Here is a 23,224-nt window from a genome sequence, read left to right as displayed (position 1 = left end):
CTCAAAGGGGGGTCTTTGTTTTAATTTCAGTTCCTGTTGGCTACCCTCTGTTTGCCTTATCAGCCAAGGAGAAGAAATGTAAAGATGTATGTGTCTGATCAAATATTTAAACTTCTAATACCAGCGGCTCACAAGATACATAAACCATAATTTATTTCTGCTTATGGAACTTCTGCTGGAAGCATCCTGCTAATCTACCTAATGTATGTAAGAAAATGCAGACACGCCAAGATTTTTTTTATTGTGACTATCAATCTTCACAACAACATTGTGAAGCAATAAGGAATGGACTTTTCTGGGGACTAGATCTCCTATTTATTAAAGACAATGCTTCTTGTTACCTGTCAGTGCCCTGTACGCAGCACTGAGTGACCTTTTTGAAGAAGTCCATTTGAGTAATGTGGATTTAGGTGTAAGATTTTGTCCCTTTCCATATACACGTGTGTCCTGGAATGAGACATCCCGTGGCTCTTGCCCTCATGGGAGCCACAGGACAAAAGACATCTGGAGAAACTGCCTGGGGCCAGTGGAGGAGAAATATTCCCCACACGATCCTTTCCTCAGGTCTGATGCTCAAGGGAGCAGGTATCAGAGATGAGCCTAGGGACTAAATTTCCACATTTCCAGAGGGGTCAAAAGCAGGGTGACTGAGGTCTTTCAGCTCCATGAAAATCAACCCCCCATCCCAGCTGAGCCCAGGACCTGGAGGCAAACATGACCTTTCCTACTGCCCTTCTCGCTCTGACCCAGTGGCCAGCAAGCCATGCTGATCACTTTTTTTCCCCATATGCATCTCTTGTTTTAAAAGAAAAGAAAAACAAAAAGAAATCAAAAACCAAAGAAAGCATCTTCTCCTTGGAACATTACCTTTTTCTCTGGAGGGTTCTTACCACTTTTTATTTAGCCCTGTCTCTTCCTGTAATGCTTTCTTGTCTCCTTTCTGCAGTGGCATTAGCAAAGTGTATTTTCAAGCTCAGACACTGCCAGTGTATATGGGATTTTTCAAGAACTAGAAAATGAAATCTAGCCCTTTTCACTCTTTTATCGTATATGGGATCCAGTTAACCTGGAACCATGCTCTGGTGACTTTTTGAGGCAAGAACCCTGACAAGGAAGACCAAGGGAGCAGTCAGACTTAACCCCCAAAGCAGGGAGGCAGATTCAGAAGTGGGGTCTGTGCCCTTGACTTCTGAGTGACAATTTTTCCAGCCTTCAAAGCCCTGCTACCAATAGGTCTGCAGTTAAAAATGAAAATGCAGGTGGAGCCCGAGATAAAGGAGATGGGCAACAATAACATGCTTGATTGGCTGAGGTCTACTAGATTGTTTTTAAGTTAACTGGATGTCCTGCTCTTGGATTCAGTATAAAAGATCAAAAAATAAATCCTGTTACTACTTTTATTAGAAATAGTAATTCAAATCTGAGTGGGTTGAGCAGCCCTAAGCACCCAGGTTTGCCCAGGATTACTCCTGGCATAAATTGCATGTACATATCAGACATATGAGAATATCAAGTGAGTTCATTTAAATTAATGGTATTAAAACAAATGGAAAATTGATTTTTTGTAATAGAGGGCTTGATTTACCCTAGCTTAACTCCATTGATTTTGATGGATTTGAACCTACTTCACTTTGGCATAAATCAGGGGAATACCAAGTCCAGGGAGTGTAAACGCTAAGACCAAGTTAAATATTTACTGTCTTATGTCTTATTATATTCAAACTATTAGAAAAATGTGTTTCTTCTGTAATGCAGATAGTGGCCAGGAACGGCAGAAGTAATGATTTGCCTTATTGTAGCACTTGGCCTTAATAACTATTATCATGCTCACACAAACATAATTACAGATTCAAATTGAGCTTGTATTTAAGATATTTTACAGAAACAAGCAGAACTCTGGTGTGGACCCTCACAGACAGAACTGGTTTCCAGCCTCTGGGCTCAGCAATGTGCCAAGGTCTGCAATCACTTGGGTCCCTGACTGGAGTCCTTCCTCCCCCTTTCTAAAGTGCCTCCTTACTGCTCCACCAGTGAAAAATTAATGGACCTCATTTTGTTTGCTTCTGTGACGAGAAGGAAGCACTTCCACTAATGACACTAAGAATAGGATTTACTGTAACTTGGCCTCAAATGGTATTTGTGGTTCCCACACATCCTGTAACAATAATGCTTTCTAAACTTCAGCGGATATTGCCACACTGACTGTTAGAGAAAAGCAGAAGGAAGATGATGAAGCAGCTTCTCTGAGATAGTTTTTTTCCTTTCCAAGGCAGATTTATTGGCCTCGTGTTCCACACCTTGGCAAGGAAAAGAAAAAAACCAACATGAAAGTGAGATGGGCTGAGGCTGTATTTTACCAGCGTGTCTGGAGTAGGATGATTTCCTGCAAATAATTACTGATGTGCAGGGACAAGTGGAAAAACAGATTTCTACAGCTATTTTTCCACTACTGTGTGTTAGTGTTATCTGACAAGGGCACAAATACCACATTCAGCTCTACTTTTCCCATTCCCTGGTGAAATCTCTCCTCCACCTCTCTGTGAATTCTTCCAGCAGCTGTATCCTCTAGGAACCTTCTACTGATGATTTGGCACACACCCCCCCAGGCAGTGCTCCTGGGGCAGCTCCAGCACCCAAATGAGGAATTGGTGGTGTTGAGCTCCAGATGGCAATCAGCTGCCTCTGCTCCTTGACCTTTTTCTTGCCCAAGGCTGCCTGTAGAGCTGTCTGTCAAAGAAATATTTTTTGTGAAGTCAACTCTTTAAGCAATTAAGGATCTGTATGTAGGCAGCCAGTGCATCTTGCATGGTGCTTGGGCCAGCTAAAGCTTCTCTTACCAGCCTCTGAGTAAGCCAGTCCTGCATGAAACAGAGAAATGCCAGCCATCCATCATCCCCTTCATGGCTTAGGAGTGTAATTTCATGAGCTGCCTGTGTGGGAGAGAAGTGTGAGAAGATGCTGCGTCAGTGTGTGGGCTGCACAAGGGACAAAGAGGTGACTTAAAATTTATACTGGAAATAGAGAGTGAGTAATAATGTGCCCACAATGGACCTTTCTTCAGAAGAAATATGCAAATGAAAAATTATTTGAATGATGGATTTAACTACCAGCTGAAAACGAAGCTGGGAGGCTGAGGTGTGAGCCAGCCCTCTGGCAAGATGGTAGTGAACAGGAATAAGCTACAAAGTGAAAAAACATTGTGTTGTGTGAGGATGGATTTGCGTGGCTTGCAGCTCAGAAAGAGAATTTTCTGTGTACCTGATAGGTTTTTCAAATTTTCTTTGTGGTGCTTTCCAACAGTTGATGGAAGCACAAGGAGATTGACTGACTTGATGACCCAGAGGTGAAATCTGAGTCCTGGTGGAATTCTAAGATGAATCCAGACCACAACAGTGGATCCACAGGGCTATGGGAAAGCTATTGGAGCTTGTACCTTGGACCTTAGAGACAGATGGATATGAACCAGACCACCAAATCAGACCCTTCACATTTTGGAGGCATTGTAAATAGGTCTCATATCCAAACAATACTGTATGACATTTTCTCCGGGAAAAAAAAAGAAAAAAGGCTTAACAAGCATGCCTGACACAGAAAAGAAGCTGCTAGGAAAACCTAGAGACTATATTTGAGCTGATGGAATGTTGTACCCTTGTGTGATATTTTTCAGCTGTGGTCTCCTGATTTCACCTATGCAGTTCTCCCACATTCATCAGTCAAGCTGAAATATATTTTCAGCAATAAAGAGAAGACTTTCTTCAAAGAAAATCTTTCTTCATGCATATAATCTAGAGAGAGTGTTTCTTTATTTTTCCTGTTGCCTTTTGGGATGAATAGGATATAATATTTTTTCTTCTGTCCATTCTTAAGCATCTTCCTTACAACCACAAAGTCAGTTTGGTGGAAAACATCGTTCCCATCCCTTTCCTTCATTTCCTATGAAAATAGATACTTTGAAAGGCATGAAATATAATGCCAAGTGCTGCCTTCGTAAAGAATGTCTAAAATTCCTGTGAGACAATGTATTGTTTCAAAACAAAGCTATTTCAGGCAATTCTATCCTCATCTGTACAAAGCTATTCATCTGAGAAACTTCTTTTCCAGCACAAATATTCTTGCTCTGGGGTTTCATCTTTCAGAAAGAAAAAAGAAAGTGTTTTGGAAGATCAGTTTCATATTGTTACGATTTAAAATAAAACAAACAAAGCCAGATTCTGAAGAAGTTCAATCCATCTGCCATTCTTGCTGTCCATGTCTAGTCAAAGACAGCACAATCCCTCTGGAACTTCTTTTACCAACAGTATTTATTTGACAGCCTGTATTTTTTTTTGTTTTGGGGGGTTTTCTGTCAATTTTTTTTACCAAGAATATGGTGCCACGCATAGCTTTTAAAGAAAGAGGGCAGTGGGTTAATTTTTATACACTTCAGGGTTTTTCATGGATCTTGGTGTGGTGGGAACTACCCCAAAACTGCTGACTCTCTCCATGCCCCCATCTCCAGCCTGCTTTTCCAGGGAACTGCTGCAGCTCTTTGGTGTGGCTGGAGGGAGGGACAAGCAGAGCTCTGGCCTGTTGCAAGGCATTTTCTATGAGCAAGGATTTCTACCAGCCTGTGGATTTTTATTAACTTTGATTCACAAAATCCCAGAGCTGAGCCCTGCAGAAGCTTTGATATTTCCAAAGGAAATACTTTATGGAAGGCAGAAAGGTTTTGGCTAAATAGAGAGCCTTGGCTGCTGTTTTATGTACTCTGCCCGTGCATGAATGAATTCATTGTGGTCATGAACCAGGAAAATCTGGCTAACCTACCAGGAGAAAACACAGAATGAGCTCAAAAGCATGGATGCCTTCATTTCTTTTCCTTATTTTCAGAAAACAGGATTTCATACCATCAGTGATGCCTCCTTTCTCAGCATCCAGACTGATCACTGAAACTACAGATTACAAAAGTACTTCCCTAGCCCCCTGAATTTTGACTTCAAGTCATTGGTTTTGTTGTTATTGAGAGGTAGATATTCACAGAGCAAAGGCAGGATGGTATTCCATTAAAAAGTGTAACATTCTCTCTGTGAAGTGAATTTGTAGGTGTTCCCCTAGATAAAGATTTAAATATGCCCTTTTAAATTCCAGTGATGATGGTAACATGGATGAATCTTTACCAACCATTGACAATTAGCCAGTTTGCAAGGTTGTCAGAAAAATGTGCTTTTTCACAAGAACAAAAATACCCCAGAAGCATCCTTTCTTAAAAAATATCTGTGAAACAAAAGCAAAAAGTGGAAAAAAGAAAATTAGCAGCTGCTATTGCAGTAAACTTTAACATACAGACGCTGCTTTCTGAGACATATCATTAGAGCCAAATTAAAATATGGCTGAGATTTTTCTAAATAAAACTGTCAATGAAGATAAAAAAAAGTTTTTATGTTGACAGTAAAGCAATTTTTTTTTTTTCCACCCAGTTGAGGTTCTGTAATGGTTGCAGTATATCTGTGTGACTTATGGCACACTAATGACAGATTAACAGCAGCAGGAGACACCACTGCTCCCAGCTCTGCTCTTGGGCAAGGGAAGCTCAGGACCTGTGGGCAGGGGCTGGGTTTGGGGGCAAAAATGGGTGGAGGATTCACACTTTGATAAACAAAGAAGAATACTGAGAAAAGCACTCAGAGATGGGAGAAGTGGTTCCTCAGGTAGGGGAAGCCCCAGGCTGGAGGTTATGTCTTGGGACGGCTGAAAATGAGGTGCAGCATCAAAGTAACTGAATTTGGGTATTTTCTGTAAGTTAGGGAAGGAGTGCACCAGCAGCAGTGATAATTGCTGGCGATATAAAGTAGGTTAAGTGAGAATTATGATCTGCTGCAGTCTTTAAGGCATTGCCAGCAGGTTCAGCCAGCACAAATATCCCCACAACCAGCCTGAAACAGCAATTTCCTTGGGTGTTTCCCTGAAATATTCACATAGATACAAAAGGTCAAGGTAGAGGATTTTTTCTCTTCTCAGCACCCAAAACTGAAGATCTTTTGGGGGTATAAAAGGCTCAGAGCTCAGCTGTACCCATGGTCTGGCAGGAGAAGGGGTCCTGCCATGGTGGGTGAGTGCTGACCTGCCCTGCTGCTCTTAGGGGTGCTGCATTCCCTGCTGGGGAGATGTGAAATGAAGAGAAGGCTTTGGAAAGTTGCCATCTTGGTGGAAACACCCTTTGTACTAGGAATTCACTCTGAAGAGCTCACTGATCCACTGCAGTTTTATCTATTTGGAATTTCTGTTGCTTGTTGCAAACAAATGAGGCAGGAGAGCAGTTTGAGTGTCGTGGCTGGAAGCTGAACAAGCATCCCTCTGCCTGGTACCTCCATTGCAAGGTGATGGCAGTGGTGCTTGAGTGTTTATCTGATCCTCTTTGGAGTACACAAACGGACAAAGAGGGGCTGGAGTGGTGCAGCAGCAGAAGCTGTTCCTTGCCTCTCTGTTCTCTGTGCCCATGGCAAGTGAAGAGAAAGGGGCTGTAAATCCCTGAGCCATAAACCATGCCCAAGTCTCCAGATGTGCTGGACCTGCTCCCTTCATTGTACAGTGCTGTTGGAACTTTGACCAAGGGCAGGGATTATTGGCAGCTGTACCAGGTCCCCCACCCCTCAGTTCCTGAGTCCTGAGTTTCATCACTTTTAGAAAAAAAAAAAAAAAAAAAAAAAGCACTTAACTCTCCAAAACTGCTATAACTTGGAGATCTTTGGATGCCTCCCAAGCCATGTCTGTGTTAACCTGAATTCACTTGGAGATAGCTTCAACATTTAATTAGATTAGTTATTTCAGCAGGGAGGAGGAAGGTAAAAAAACCAGAATGCTTAGAAAAGAACAGTTTTTCCTTGGATTGTGACATCTGAATAATTTAAAGAGTTTTTGAGAACTATGCTTTATTTTAATTAGTTTCTGAATCAGTTTCTGCATTGCCTATTCTTTCTCCCCCCTCTTTGTACTGTTTATTTTTGATGACATCTGCAAATCCTGAAAAAAAAAAAGAAAAAGGAAGCAAATTAACTTGGTTCAAGCCACATCAGCACATCCCTTGGAAGATCACAGCAGTCAGCTGTAAAAAATGGGCTTATGCTGAAAGAAAATGAGGAGCTCAGAGGGCTGAAAACGAACTTACCTATTTATTAACTACATCTATCTTCATTATTTTTGTACACCACCAAAAATGTTCTTGGCCCTTCACAGCTGTGCACAGAGGATGTGAGGTGAACTGCTTTGGCACTGTTTTATTAAGGCCACCCTGCATTAACATTTCCCAAACCAGGAACAGAATCCATCCTTTGACAAACTCTCAATCCAAATGGGAACAGTTCAAGAGAGCAGTGGGGGAAGAAATGAGCTGCATGGCTGGGATTAATGCTGTGGTTAAGGAGTACCACAGTAGTTACAGAAAAGTCTTTTTTTTCTTCTACAGACCCCTGCCCTGTGATATTTTGTGTTTTGCCAGCAACCCTTCTTCCTGTGTCCAATTTCCACCAGCAATGGGTGAAGGTAACCCAAGGAAAGTAGGGGAGTGACAGGAAAGGAGGAGATGCTCACAAAGACAGATGGGAAGGAAGAGATCCAGCAACTAAAGCTGAAATAAACAGACCTGATCAATTGGTTGCTCTTGACACAACTATTTTAGCTACAGCTTTGTGTCTTTTCAAGCAGGACAAGCTGTCCTTGTTGGACATGGGCAATGCTATTTGGAAGCCGAAGTTGCCCATGTAAGGAACTCTCCAAGTGTGTGAGGAAAGGATCTGCAGCACCCTTCTCATAAACCTGAGGGCTACAGAAATTCATAGAAAGTTATTTGCATCTCTGGCCTATCACTGCCAACCTACATTCAACTTTGTTATTCCCATGTGCCTCTTGGAAATATAGGATGCCTATGGAGTAAAAACCCCATGAAATGCAGTTGTAATTTCAAGATAATTTTGGAGGAAAAATGAAACATTGCTTTAACCAACATATTTTGAAAATTAATATAAGCTTCAGATAATACTTCAGTAAGAAATAAAAGCTCCAACCAACCTGTCACCAAAAAAAAGGCAGAATGACTGAGATGTTTCATTTCAATATTCATCAAACTACAAGTCTGAAATTTTTAGTTGAAGTGAATGTTTGTTAGTTTAAAATTCATTCCTTACCTCCTTTGACTAGAAATCTCAAAGTGAATGATGCTTTTTCATCCCTAAACAATTTTTATTTTCAAAGTTTTCTAAATGTCAGGCAGGCCAGAAAAAAAAAGAAAAAAAAAAAAGAAACTGAGATGTGATTTCTGAACAAAAAAGGTTATGATGAGGTCCTGAACAGTCCTGAACAGTGTTCTGATCTGAATTCAATCTGTGGTTTGTGCAAGGTGGGCAATGGAGGTAATTCTGTTATCATGTCATTCTGTCCCACCAATCCTCTCCTAAGCATTATCAACTAATGTGTGACAGTTCTAAAGTGGATTATAGCCCATTCTGTCTGATACAGCTCAGCTGAATCCATCAAACACACATCACTCAGGATCTCAAATTGCACTTGGTCTGTGAAGGTGTGGATTAGTAATTTGTCACGTTTTGCTCACACTTTTTCCCTGCTTGGTGTGTCCCTTCTGGTCCCACACTGCACTTCAGCACACTCATTTTAGCTGTGTTTTCAGGATGTAATGTGAAAATTACCAGGAATTATGAAAAGGTCAGCTCTGTTAGACTCATGGAGTAAGTAGGAGGAATGGAGTTGCTCTTAAGATACTAATCATCTGTCATTAGATCTTATTCATCATGCCAAACAAATCTTGGACTGCAGTTCAACAGAGAGCGTTTGTCCTACAGCTGTCTGGGAGAGGTGCCATTTTTGCTGTATCTTCCCTTTCTGACTTTTTCATCATGTTTGTAACTGAGATTCTTATTGTGGCTTTTATATTTGCAAGTGTAAAAAACCACACAAACATGTTACCTGTGGTAGGAAAAACTGGAGGGAGCAGCTGTGCAGAAAGGTGAGAGCTGGCCTGAGTGAGCAGCAGGGCTGTCAGGATAAGCACCTCCATTCACAGTTCACTTTTGAAGCTCAGCTCAGCTGTTTGACAAGCTTCAAGAGCTCCAAAGCTTTGTCAGTATGAGAGAAATGCATAATGTCAAAAATATTTGACAAGCCTGGTCTAAAGAAGGCATTAGACAGCATAATGATGGAACTATTTAACACCCCAGCACAGCCCAGTCTGCTGCTCCCAGCAGAGATGCAGTTTTTGTGAGAGCTTCCTTTGAAAGAGCTGCTGATGCCAAAATGGGCTTTGCACAGAGAGCTTGGATGGGGGAAACCCTTCCAGAGGAGTTTGACTGAAGTAGTGTTCCTTGTTTCTGGGATTCCCAAGCAAATCCCAAACAACAATGTCGGGGGGAAGGAATATATGCAACTGAAATATTAAATTTATTCATGTAGAGGAACAAACACCCTTCAGCATTTCAAAACAACCCTTTAAAAGGAGCATGCAGATCCAGCCACTTCAGAAGAGTTGGGGATTTAAATGGGTTAGGTGAAAGTGCACTGGATTACAGTCAGTGTTCAGGAGTTATCCTTTTACTAATTTGGAGATTAGGAAAAAAAAAAAAGCAACTTTGTGTCTTCTTAATATTCTACCTTCACATCTCATATGTGAATGCTTAAGAGTTTCTTTTTGCTCTATGTTTTTTAATGGGGTAGAGGGGAATAGAGGTGCAAGATTTATTGGAAAGGCATGTTTCTTTTACTGCCCCTTTAAATGGAATAGTGGTTCATTTCTTCCCAGGTGGAAATGTGCTGCTGAATTTAATGAAGGTGCTATCACTTGGCTGTCCAGGGAAAGTGAGATCTGGAGCCAAGTGTTACAATTTTTTTTTTCTTGCAGAAATTGCAGGTTTTGCAGAGAATTTCTTCACCTGATTTCCAGAGTTTGTGGTTGTTTTTTTTTTTACCTGACTTCTCAGAATGTTGAGAATAAAACAACAATCTTTCAGAATCAGTTGCTGGTTGCTTATTTGAAACCACAAGACCAGACTCCCCTCTTGTGTAAACAGGCACAGACATGTGTGTGATAGCTGGAGTTATGCAATTCTGCTGCACTCCAAAGGCTGCCCTGACTCTTTGGATGGTTCTCCAGCAGCAGAAAGCTTCTGATGAAACACTGGAAAAGACAAGGAGATTGACAGATTTGCCTCTGACCAGTATTTCGGTTCAACTTGCATAATGCAGTGGTCATCTTGTGCAAACTGCTCTGGCCACACCTGCAGTGGTTCCTGGTGGCCCTTTGGTAAGCTGATTTTCAGTGTTCCTCCCACCCACGAGGGTTTTCCGTGGGACAAAGCCAAGTGGGGCAGAGAGAACGACCCTGCTGCCAGCCAGCCTCTGGTCCTTTCCCCACTGGCTGGGGATGGTCACAGGCAAGCAAGAAATGTGTCCCAGGTCATGGCAGCACATCTGACCAGGCTTTATTGTGGAAAACACTTCATTCCATAACAGGTTTTGGGAGAGGAAAAAGCTTTTGTGGGAGGTTTGCTCCTTGGTGGGTTGGATGCTGGAAGTGCTGGCTTTGCAGATCCAGGCCATGGGCTGGCACCAAAAATCCTCTGGGAGCAAGAGCTGGACTCTGCTGAGTCTGTGCTCTTCATCTGGGGATTGCCTCAGAGCAGAGAGGTTTGGTGCATTGTGACCTCAAGAACAGGAGCATCTTTGGCTCTGTCTAGATTCTCCCTTTAAATTAAGTCCAATAAATGGGAGAAACACATCGGGGTTGTACAAATGGGGAGCAGGAGGCCAGTGCTGGTCCCCAGGAAGTGGTGTCACAGCCTCTAGCTCAGTGATGTGAAACCAACACTTGTCCTTGCCTTCTGTGCTCATAGAGATCCCAACACATTGGACTGTGCTTTCAGACACCACTGCAATGGTTTCTGAAGTAAGAAAAGGATGATAATGGATTTTGTTTCCTTCTTCTCCTGTGGATTTTGGCCTATTTTTATACACTCACATGTAAGATAAACCTCATGGAGAATTTTTCAGTTCTTTTTCTATTTGTCACACTTCTGATAGATTGATACATAGGGAAAAGTTTATAATTTGGCTTCCCCCCACCCCAGATCCAGTATTTGCATACAGAAATCAAATCTGTCACTCCAGATTAACAGGAAACCATCAGATGATTTTATGATTACCATGGGAGCTCATTTGTGGGGGCAAAAGTTGGACATGCACTGTGATTTTTGTAATGGATAGGAGTAGTCATAAGAGCAGATTTCTTCCACAGGATCTTGAGGAATAGTGTGTTTCAGTATTTGCTGTGTGGAGCATGGAAGGCAGATCTTTGTGAACAATACCCTGCAGTGGCATGGGTGCAGGACCAGGAGACCAAACCTGGAATTTTTGGCTATGAATGAGCAGCTCCTGTCCTTGGGAGCTGCCAGGGCCTTGTCAGGAGCTAGGGGTGGCAGGAGCTACCTCTAGAGGGTGACAAATGGCCACACTGAATGTTGTCACCCTAACTCCGTCATGAGATGCTGCCATAAGACTGAGTCATGAAGTCATGTGGCAACTTTGCCATAAGAGCCCCTCTTTCTGGCACTGCTCTGCAGGGACTGGTTGCAGGGAAGCTCTGGAGCAGAATGAAGATGGGGAGCACCAAATGGAATTGATGCTTTCCATGCAGTTGGAATGTGGCATTCTTTGTTCAGGACTTTATTTGTTGACTTCACAGGAAACATCCAGAAAGTCCTTGGGTGGCGGACATTTGGAAGGGAGGACAGTCTAGTGAGGAAAAATTAGTTTTTCCTCTATCTTTGTTTGCTCCTGGGTCACAGTAAGGCAGGCACTGGGTTTGGGCTAGAATTATCTTTGATCTGAGTTGGTAAGACTGTTGTTGTGTCGGGATGCACTGAATGGAGCAAAATGTAACATTTTGCAAGAATCCAGTGGTTTTGTTCAGTAAGATGGAACACATGTGAGGCCTTTGCAGCAGCATGGCCAGATGCAACACAATTCTCTAGGTCAGAAAAAGGAGGTGATGGCTTCCACCAGATATGGGAATGCAACATGAAACCGAAATCAAAGTCATCTGGGATCTTTTAAATAAAACTGCTTTTCCCCCCCAGAACAATGACAAAAACTTTAAGCAAAACACCCCCTTTTACACATGGAATTAATACTTCCAGGAGAAGCCTCACTTTCTGGAAATCAGAAGAGTTTCTATCCAGCAGGAGAATAAACCCTAGCAACTTTAATGGGACAAAATGATCAGTGGTGCAGGGGAGTGATGTTATGTGCAGACTTGTGAGCACAGGGGAAGGGACTTGTTCTCATGTGTCAGCCATGAATAACCTGAGAATCCACCCCCAGCATGAAGGTATTCAAAAACACCCTTTCAGGATTAGTGTATTAGATAAACAGAATGGAAGGAGAAACTCTTTTTATATAGGAAAGCGAAGGTAGGATTTGGAATCTGATGTCAGGAATTGTTAAACAAAATGCCAGTCAGACACAGCTGCTTTGTCAGCAACATCTATACATCTATTTTTCTTTTGTGAGATACTGCAGAGATGCTTATGATAAAATTAGATATTATGGTGCTATTGTTGCATACAGAATATGAGATGGGAGAGTGTTTGGAAGGAAGAACTGAAATAATAAAAAAATAAATATTAAAACCATCAGGACAGCCAAGTTGAATAAAACCAGCTGAGGACCTGACTCATTTTGTGATGTCTGTGGCACACCAGATGCATGCACATGTATTGTGCTTGCTGCCCTGTGGGAGTAGCTGAAAGAAAGAAAAAAGACATTTCTAGAACAATACTGGCATGAGACATGTATTGTTATACTAACCCCCTGATACTTTCTGGTTTTAGGGTAATTGTGTGTGTGTTTGGTGTTTGAAGGAGAAAGGAGAGATGCTGCAATGAGTCACTTCTTCTTCTCCTCCTGGCTTTGCACAGTGGGCAAGGCTGGCAGTACTCAAAAAGGTTTTTCTCACTGTACCACAGTGATGTGCACTGGCCTTTTAACACATTTTAGGGTCACATGGGACCATTTTGCTTCACTTGACATAATCCAGTCCAGCAAATGCTCCCTGAGAGAGGGATGTCCTGACTGCCCAGGGTGCACCAGCCATCCCACAGCTCCCCAGCTCTCCCTCCACCCACTTGCTCTCCCCTCCAGCACAAGCAGCTCATTGATTCTGATGTCCTTTTCCTTTGCTCTTTTGGGATTTCTGTCTGATTTCTCTGTAAAGACAAAGCCCACTTTAGCCCTGACTGTGCAGGAGATCAGCCTGAACTGCTGGAAATTCTCTGTCAGGATGCAGGTGCCTGGGATTTTTCCTCACAGTCCAGAGCTGTGCTCTGGACCTGAAACACTGGCCACAAGGAAAGTGAAGGGAAGGTTTCCATTAAGTCTAATGGGGATAAAGCCTTAGCTGATGAGGCAAACACAAAAGTGATGTATTCTATTTCTACTCTACATGATTAATATGGGGAACCAAATGTCTGTATCAAGTTCAGTGTCTGTTGTAGTTATGCCAAGTTTCAGGACCCAGACAGCTGGCAACCAGCAAGGAATTTATTTGGAAATTCAAACCATTTGCAAATGGCCTTAATTCTTTTACTACCTTTCCCCTTCTTGTAGCCATTTTTACCTCTCTTGTATTTATTCCTATTGTATTTGCAAAGGACTTTTCACAATAATTTTGAGACATTTTGGTCTGTACTGCAGAGGAGGTGAAGCCCTGCTTGGCTGAGGTGAGGAGCTGCTGGGGATCCTGCTACACCTCACTGCCTGCCTCTTCAAAGGGAAGCTCTAGTGAAATGTTTTCGTGGCCAGAGAGCAAAATGAGTTCCATGGGAACAGCTTCATTTCCTTTGATGTTTGGTGCACTTGGCAGTTGAGCATGCCTTGATTCACCAGCCTGGCAGAGAGCCGGGATGCCTCCAAAGCAGGTCAAGGCTGTCACAACTGGGCTGTGGAGCAAACCCATTCTCACATGTGTTTCATAACAGCAGCTGAGCATTTCCCTGCCCCGTGGAGAGGCTGGGTCCCAGTGGCACATGGCACAGAGGGGGGAAAACCCTGGCTCAGCATTTTCTGGTCCCTAGCCCCATCTCAGCTCCCAGCTGTGCTCACACAGGCACCACAGCTCTGCAGCCAAGCCCAGCACCCTCACTGTGGCTGTACAAGTGGAAACAAAAGCCCACAGGAGAAATAAACTTAAATTCTTTGCTGCAGCAGGACAGCTCTGTGGCACAGGGAAATCTGCAGCTTGTCAGCCCCTGATGCTGTTTCTGGGTCAGCCTTGCTCAGGACAGCCAGCTTGGATGGACAGGGAGTGGCTGTGCAGTAATGTGTTCTTTTGGAAGGAAAATATCTCCCAGATCTGCGTTGACTGCATGGCCCCACCTCTCTGAACAATAACAGTGATGAAGAGAGAAGTGAAATGCAGAGACAGGTTCTGCTGAGCTTAGGTGAGAAGCAGGTTTGCCTCCTTTATTCCCCAGAAATGCTCATTGCCATAGGGCTTATTTTGGGCTAAAAGGACCTAAATAGACAACGCTGTCAGGAGTGGGGATTTTAGAGTTCAAAGGGGTGTTGCATCCACAGAAGTGTTCAGTGCTCTGTAGGGGCACATATGATGCTGCCTGAGTCCCTGGAGGTTGGTCAGCTCCTCACAAGTGGCTCCTGGCTGCAGCCCAGCCTGCGTTGGTGCTGGCTCTGCATGCAGTGAAGGGACAGCACTGCTTCCCCAGCTGAGCTCCTGTGTCCCTGCGTGATGGATGGACTGCCTGAGTGCCATTCTGTGCTGAGAGATCTCCTTTCAGGCTTCCCTCCTCATCCTGCAAGGTTAATTGCCCTGAGCTAGAAGATTCAGGGTAGAAAAGCAAAATGCCAGCATGCCATACATTGGAACTAATAATAAAAGGGTTAATTGTCTTGAAACTGGGAGCTGTTGGAGCTGAATGAAGTGAGATAGCAGCTTAGAGTGTGTCTGCCTGCATGTGTGGGAGGAAGGTGTGGAGGATGTTTATTTACAATTATTCCCTTTCTGGAGGGCTGGTGCAAATCAGTGCTCCCTCACCCTGTTCAAAAGTCAATGAGAATCCTTCTTGGCTTTGGTTTTGTTGCTGTTTCACTTAACCTTTAAACTTTACCTTTTGGGTAAGCCAGAAGTCAGTGAATCAAAACAATTTGGACGTGTCTGAGTAAAAGTCAAACCCCCGAGCCTCAGCTGTGATATCTATTGCACTGGAGCCCTGGCTGGTTTTGGTGCTCACAGGTTTGCAGCACCCAGGTTCCTGCTGAGAGCCCAGGATGCTGCAGCATCCCAGGGCAGCCCCCACTGAAGGTTTGCATGAGCAGTTTCTGCTATGTCATCTCTGGTTTTCCTATGTTCTCCACAGAGTGGGGAATTAGGCTGTGATATTGCAGGTTTTTTCCCTTTCATCTGACAGTGCTAGAGGTCCTGAACCAAAGGCATTTGGCCACTTCCATGCACCCCACAGGACCTCCACCACCAGGACTGGTCTCACCCTGGCAAACCTGGCAACCCTCCCATTGTGTTCCAAGTACAATCCCCAAAACCCCAACTTTTCTCTTGCAGCCTCTGGTCCTGCCCATCCTGAGGTGGTTTATCTGGGGATCCACCATGGTCTGTGTTTTTACCTTTCACAGGTTTCACTGTGATCAATAGGTTACAGAAATTTAAAGGAGAAATCCTATACATCTATATTTAAAATGAGGAGCAGAGCAGCTATAACTGCCTAGAGCTACCTGTGAGCAGGATTTAAGCCCTCAGTGATGGGCTTGGCAGACTCATGCTGGATTTAAAGGTTTCCTGGGTGGAGAGAGCGTACTAAGCTCTGAGGCTCTGACTTCAGCCTTTCTGCTGAGCTCGTAATTCCCTCTGAATGAAGTTTTGGTGCCAGATGCTATTTCTGAGAGACAAGATTGCTGAAGATTTCTCTGAGCATCTGTATTTCTGGGGTGTATGGTGGAATAAAACTGATTTCTCTCTGCTGGGGCATGTGCCAGAAGGGACACAGTGGTGGGGTAGGGTCACTGTATCTTGGAGTAAGCATCAGCCAGACTGTGAGGTTTTGGTAAGAGAAATATGGTAGAAATATTTGTAGATATTGAACCATTATGCTGTGCTGTGTTCCTGCTGTACAACACACCAAACACCTCGTCTTCAGCACATGCTTGGGGTGAGGATGAGCAGAGAGAAGTGAGGCAGCTGCTGGAAGGAGATGGGAGGGGAATGTAATTGAGCTTGGAGCTGCAGGAGAGAGGCCATGGCAGTAAGGGAAACTGAGCTCTTTGGCTACATTTGGCTGCAAGTGGAAAGGTGTTCTCTTACATTCGTGCCATCTTTGCTAGTCATTTATCCAATTTTCACCTCTTCCTAAGCTGTCAGCTTCACAGTATACATTTTCAGGAGTAAGCACTGTGCTCACAGCTTCTGTGCTGTGAAAATCTGAAAACTTGATGTCAACTTTAAAAATGTTATTCTGCAAGAAAAGGGGGAAAAATGAGAAGAAAGAAAAAAAGGAAGAGGTGTCCAAATCATCTCTATCTGTGGAAATAAGAGTTTAAAACTACAACCAATCCCTGCTAGCTCCCCCAGGATGAACTCAAATCTGGTTTTAATAACATGCTGAGATTATGTAGCAGAGATGTGGGTGCCATAATTTCTTTGCAGAGAACACATTAAAACCGGGTATTTTGGCTTGCACCAAAATGCTGCATAATGACAGTGTTATGTTCTGTGCCAGCAATTCAATGGGATGCTCCTTTCCTTGGATCACATATCTGTTATTGCTCCAGACAATGAGTATCTGATACAAAATAGAAGTGATGGATGCCAAGTGAACCAGAGAGTGGGGAGAAGATACTGTGGTTCATTGACTAACCAAATTGCTTTGGGGGTATTTAAATGCATCTCTAGCTTTTTATTCTGCACGGCCTATTATAGATGAATTCTGTGATGATTCAGCCTTGGAAAAATTAACCTGTTCTATTCCATGTGAGATGCTGGTCATCACATGAGTGTGGTGATGTGGTGACAGATTACAAAGCATTTCCAGGATTAAAAGGTTCTGATGATTTTTTTTTTTATCATTTATCATTTCATTTTAGGAAAGTAGTGTAGCTGTTTATGCTTAAAAACTGAGCTAAGACTGAGGGCACAGGAGCTGAACTGCACAGCTTTAGGCAGCAAACACTGTGCACTACTTCAATGCATTCACTTGGCTTCATCCCCCATTTCACTCCTGGGTTTGCCATTCCACCACAACAGAAACTGAAGCTGATGATTTTGCTGCAAAAAAGGCAAAGCAGATGCTAACTGAAGCAGGGAAAATCCCTCACCAAGTTATCTGTAAATAAGTAAATGAAACCCTGGATTGGCATTGCTGATGCTTGTACCCATCCTGTATTTTGCTCTGAGGAGATTGTAACAGATCAGCTTGTTTGCAAAGACTTTGGCATAAGCAGGGAATTAGAGGTCAATGGCAAAGAATGAGCATAAAAAGACATTTTGAACTTTTACGTATAAATACACGGCAAACTTTTTCTCTGAGAGTGGCCAAAATAAGACACAGCCATCTGTGTGTCTCTTGTCCAAATAATTGAACAAGCAAGAAGCTGCATTTCCAATATCAAATACCAAATTCCTTATGAACTGCTCCAACTGTCACAAAAAGTATTCAGACTGATGGTAAATCTGTTTGGAAAATCTGATGCTGGTTTTAGACAGTTTATACCAAGAGATCTTATGCTGTCTGAGCAATCAGCTCAGCCTTTCACACAAACTTGCAGAAAATGGAAGCCATCTGATTATTAGGAAAACTCTCTTAACCACTATTAGACAAGAATTTCTAAGGAAAAATTTATTTTAAAATAATCTTTTATATTGGCATGTAGGGTGCACAGATCAAGGCAATGCAGGGGCACTTTTGGGGCACTCTGGGGTTTTTCTGGGAGGTGTTTGCAGCTGGATTTTGCTGCAGGCAGCTTGTTGTCATGCAGAGACTGTGACCGGGTGTGCTTGTTGTTGCCTCAAATGAGTTTATGGTCGACCATGAACTCTTTAGGATGTTTGGCTAAAACCCATCAACCAGTTAACCTGGAAGTTGCTGTGTGTTCCTCTGCAGCTGTTGAATTAAGATGAAGGCAAAATAAAGTTGAACTTAAAGACACCTGAGAGGCTGGGGAGCTGAAAACCATAAACAGGGAGAATTATTTTTGCAGATATGCACGCATAAGCTGACAAGTAAAGCCTTTAAATTGAAATGTGCTGTCAGTGAGGTGTAGTCAAATAATTATTGAAACCCATGGAGTGGGAGAATATACAGGAAAATAGAAATATTGGTTAGCAGGATGCCAACAGGGGGCAATCAGAGCCTTCCCTGCCCACAGCTGTAACCCACCTCCAGCCATTGCCATTAGCCCAAATTGCTGTCTGTTGGACTGTAAAGTGTTACACGTTCCATTTAATTAACACCTTAAATTTGATCTTGATGGTGTGGGAGCTCCAGGAGAAAATGAAACAAATTTACAACTTGTGTGAACAAAGGCAGCCTTTGCGAGGGGGCGGAAAGCACCAGAATTGCCATGGAAATGTTCGAGTGCTTTGCTGGAGAAAGGGGAAGAGCCAGGTGAGGTCTGCAGGCAGAGCTGGAGGTTCTGCCCTGGTTTTGGTGAGAGCCAGTGTGGGTGGGTGATGCTTTCACTCCAGACCTGGAGCTGTTCTCCAGGTGCTGGGATGATGTCCCTCCATCCCAAGCTTTCTCCTGCCCAGGGCCACAGCTCCCTCCAAACCTAAAATCACCAGGAATGGCACTGTATCATTGAGCATTGATGATTAATCAGCAATCTAATTATCATTCCCAGAGCAGGTTCTTAGGAGCATTCCTGTCAGGAGGAGCAAAGGCTGAGGAAGGAGATTTAGTATGCAGAGAGCATGAGCTGTTTCCCACGCTGCCTGCCACCAGATGACATTGGAGAAGGTTCTGGTGTTCCAGGGTAGGAGAACAACTCGTGTGTTAAATTGTGGTCTGGTGACCAATGAAAAAAGTCTTTCAAATGAGATGAACTTGAATTTAAAAATAGAATGGAGTCGATTTTCTGTGGGCCAACATGTGTATCCACTACTGGAGACCTTTAAAAATATGTGGGGATGTTTGACAAGATGTACATAGGGTTGGGTCTGCTTTAAGAAGAATGATGTACTAAGTAATTCCTTCTTTCCAGCCCAGTATCTGATTATTAACATTATTGTTGCCAAAGATGCCCGGGAAAAGAAAATTCCAGGTTATTTTTAAATGAACACATTATTCTTGCTTCTTTTATTGGGAAATAGTAATTTCTTGAGTAGTTCAATGTGCAGAATACATTCCATGTGAGCACATCCTGGCTTTAGGAATGGCAGGGGCTGCTGTGCTCCCTCCCTGGGTGTTCCCTGATGGGCAGTGCTGTGTGCTTCCCACCTTCCCCTTGTGTCCTGAAATTCCTGCCTCCTTCCAGCTGCTGTGAGCTGAACCACCTCCATCCTTCTCAGGTCTCACCCTGGATTCCTGCTTATGCTCCACAACAGACTGGCTCTCTTTGTGCCTCAGCAGGATGCCTGCCATGCTTTGCTTGTATTCCCCACATTATCAAATTTTCTGTCCCCAGTATATACCATAGCCATAGCATCACCTCTGGCTGCTTTTCAGGGGGCAGTTTAGGGGTTTCTTTCAGGGAAATATTTTCTCCATTCTCTGCCTGCATGTTGGTTTAAATCAGGGCTGCAGCTGGAGGAGAGAGCAGAGCGTGGCTGCTGCCACAGCAGGAGCATCCAGGTGAAGCGTGGGGTGGTGTGGGGGAGAGATCCCTTTATCCACACACGGGGATGGGATCCGTGGGTCGGGAAGGGGAATCCTCTCCGTGTTTGTGGCATCAGCCGCTCGTGCAGCCCTCGGCAGAGAATCCTCGGCGTATCCATGGGAACGCGGCTCACAGGGATGGGGCGAGTGTGCGGGGAGAGCGAGAGAGCTGCTCTCAGCTTCCCCTGCCCCCACGCCAGCCAAATGCAAAAAACGTTGCCTAAATGAAGAACGAAAGTTTCCCTTTACCTCCACAGCGTTTCCGAGGTGGTCGATCACTCAGTATCGCTCCTGCATTAAATACACCACCACCACAGGGCTCACTTTCAAAACCTGACTTTTGGGGTTTTTTTGTTTGTGTTGTTTGTTTGTTTGCTTGATGTTTTTAATGGGCAAATCAGTGAGATGATTATAACTAAAATAAATAAGTAAATAACTATTAGATGCTCTGTGCCCTGGGAGCCTGGGGCAGGTCCAGCAACACCTGAGGGATCCAAGGTCATCCGGGCTTTCAGCTTTCCTGAGTCCAGGGATAGACCAAGGTGTTCAGTAAAGACATCAGGCAGCATCTAATGGCCACATTTGTGACTTTTAAGGTAATTTTTTAGGGAGTTTGCTGCTGGTAGAGTGAGGTCCATAATGACAATCTTGATGCCTTCCTTTTTGTATCCTGTATTTTTGCAGTATCAGCCACAGAGTTGGTGTCGTAAGTAGAGGGCACACAGGGGCAATAAATTTGTTACTACAAATATTCTTTGTTTGTTGTTACAAATTCATTTGTTACTACAAATCTCTCTCCAGGTTTCCAGAAGTGACATGGGTGATACCACCTTTTGCTGCTTCAACAGATGTGTGACAGAGCTGGCTGTAGTGGGTGGCTCTCAGAGCACCAAAGGCAAATTTTCTAAATTCCTGTCGACCTTTTCTCCCAGGTTTTTCTGTGATAAAAAGTCAGTGTAACATTGAGCTCACCTGCACATGGACTTCTCTGAAGTTTTCACTCCCCCTCAACACAACACCCCAGGCAACTGTAGAATCCAAAGTGCTTTAAGCATTTTCTCCCTAATTAATGGCCATGTTTAGGGACATGTTCAATCACAGGCGAACAAACATCCTTCAGTGCTACCCCAAAGAGAGGCTTCCCTAAACCAGCTCTTGCTGCCCTGGTTTTAGTGGGAGCTGCAGGAGAAATGATTTTTCAGGAATGTTAATGCAAGAAACATTCCCTTCTCTCACACCTTGCACACTCTTTTGTTCATGTCAGTATTTTTTTTCAAATTTTATCATCTGCATGGCTAAAGGATGAACCAAAGTCAGTTGGGTTGGCAGATTCCTTCCCACAGGCTTAAATGAGCTTTGGGTAATCACCCAGAGCACTGGGGTCTCAGAGCACTCAGAAGTGAGCTGTTTGGCTATCAAATGGCAGAGCATTTTGGATCAATGACTTGCTTTCATTCCCTTCTCTCCCTTTCAGAACAACTGCTATTTCTCACTACTTTCACTTATTATTTTTTAATTTTATTTTGTCTGCTCCTTATTATTGTTTTCTCCAAATAGTGGGGGAAAATCCATATAAAGCAAAGAGTATGCAGCAACTATTGCCTTCCTCCTCCTCAGCAGAAATAATTTGGGAGCCCTGTTTTATGTATATATATATATATATATATATATAGTTACAGCTGTCAAGCAGTGAACTGAGACAAAACTGAACTTTCATCTGTGTTTGCTGCTCAACATGTGTGATAATTGCAAAAATATACTTCTTGGAGTGAGAAAATGGCAGAGATTTAGGCAGCTGGATCAATTATTTTTCACAAATTGGATTGGTCTGTTCTGACACCCTGCCAGGCTGCCGTAGGCAGGGGGGTAGCTCACTTTCACACGGGGGTGTGCAAGTCAGACACGAATCTGTGGAAAATCTCTGTGGGACATGCACATCCTCCTTCAAACTTCACATCTCCACCATCACCTCGTGAAATTGAGTGAAAAGATTGATCCATTAAACCAGTTTGCTAATTCCTTCCCTGAAGCTGAATCTGGGCAGAATTCCCAGTCACTAAACTTTGTCAGCTAATCTTTGCGAGTCCTTCAGGCAGAATGAAAATTCTCCCCAGCTTTTCACTCCCAGGGCCCAGCCCTCTATAAATAACGTTTATGGAGAAAGCCTAATCATGCTGACTTTAGGGAACATTGTTTTGCTTTCACAGTTACACCCAGTATGGGACTGGGACCAAACCTCAGAGCCTCAAACTTTCCATCCTTTGGGATGGTCAAGTGTGTGTTTGTTGGTGCTCAGGCTTCCCACCCATTCTCCTGCCTTGTCTCCACATGGTCTGGAGGGAAGGTTTGATCCTGGAAGGGAGGGTTTGATCACACAGGCTCATTGCACAGAGTGCTGCCCTATTCTTCTCTGGATCCAGGCAGAGCTTCTGGAAGGCAGTGAAGGTCTGAGAGGCACCTGAGGTGGAGCTGTGTTGGAAATTCAGGGTTTGGGGCACTGACCTCAGAGCAGCTGGTGGCATTCAGGTGCTGTGTGCTTCAGCCCCATAAGGAAAACATGGAAAAGCAATAATGATGATAAGAACACTTCTTTGGCCATCCAAGGATCTCAGTGGTAGTACAGTGAGGCCAGTCTGTTCCTGGTAGTTGTCTTTTGGTTTTAGACTCTTTGACAGCAGCAGAAGGTGCAGTTTAGCTCAGTTTTCCTCCTCTTCTATCAGCACCAGCCTCTGTTCACACAAGCCCTGTGCTAGGAATGAAAATATTAGCAAAATGAGTTGAGTGTGAGAGGAGGCTTCCAAGAGATGGTTTTGGTGTTTAACCACCTTTTTGCTAAGAGCTATAGTTTCCTTGAAGGACATCAAGCTGGATACCCTCAGTGTATATTTGCACCTCTGGGCACAAGTCACATTTCAACACCATTCTGAGACGGGGGAGAGGAGAAGGAGAGAAGAGCATCCAATTTCACATGTCCTGGAGAGCTGCATTCCTTCCTTCCTTCCTTCCTTCCTTCCTTCCTTCCTTCCTTCCTTCCTTCCTTCCTTCCTTCCTTCCTGGGTGTTTCAAACCATCTGTCACTCTCTGGGATTGTATTTTCCCCCACTTATGGAAAAGCCTGAGACTGTGACATCTCCCCTGCTCACATCATTGTGCCTGGGCTTTGCAAATAAAGCACCATGGCATGTGTGCTCTGGAGGTGAAGCTCTGGAGGTTGCCCTGGAGGCAGAGGCAGGAGCAGAGCTGGCCCCGTGCCTGCTGCAGGGGAGCACGTGTGCGTGAATTACGTGATCTGAATCTTAATCAAAGATTATTTGCATCACTCAGTGATACCGACTCAGCCCCTGAGCTGG

General features: G+C 43.7%; 1 long non-coding RNA gene across 1 annotated transcript; it reads right to left on the bottom strand.

Moving 5' to 3' along the window:
• Positions 1-20,651: 20,651 nt before the first annotated feature.
• On the bottom strand, positions 20,652-22,967 carry LOC135278666 (uncharacterized). Its single transcript, XR_010346123.1, has 3 exons — positions 22,700-22,967; positions 22,377-22,618; positions 20,652-20,812 (listed from the first exon to the last, which is right to left on the bottom strand). It is a non-coding gene; the product is annotated as an uncharacterized LOC135278666 (long non-coding RNA).
• Between the last annotated feature and the right edge of the window lie 257 nt (positions 22,968-23,224).

The sequence above is a fragment of the Passer domesticus genome, chromosome 11, assembly GCF_036417665.1.
Source record: "Passer domesticus isolate bPasDom1 chromosome 11, bPasDom1.hap1, whole genome shotgun sequence".
Lineage (NCBI taxonomy): Eukaryota > Metazoa > Chordata > Aves > Passeriformes > Passeridae > Passer > Passer domesticus.
The sequence above is the reverse complement of the archived record's forward strand: the minus strand, read 5'-3'. Positions and strand labels throughout refer to the sequence as shown.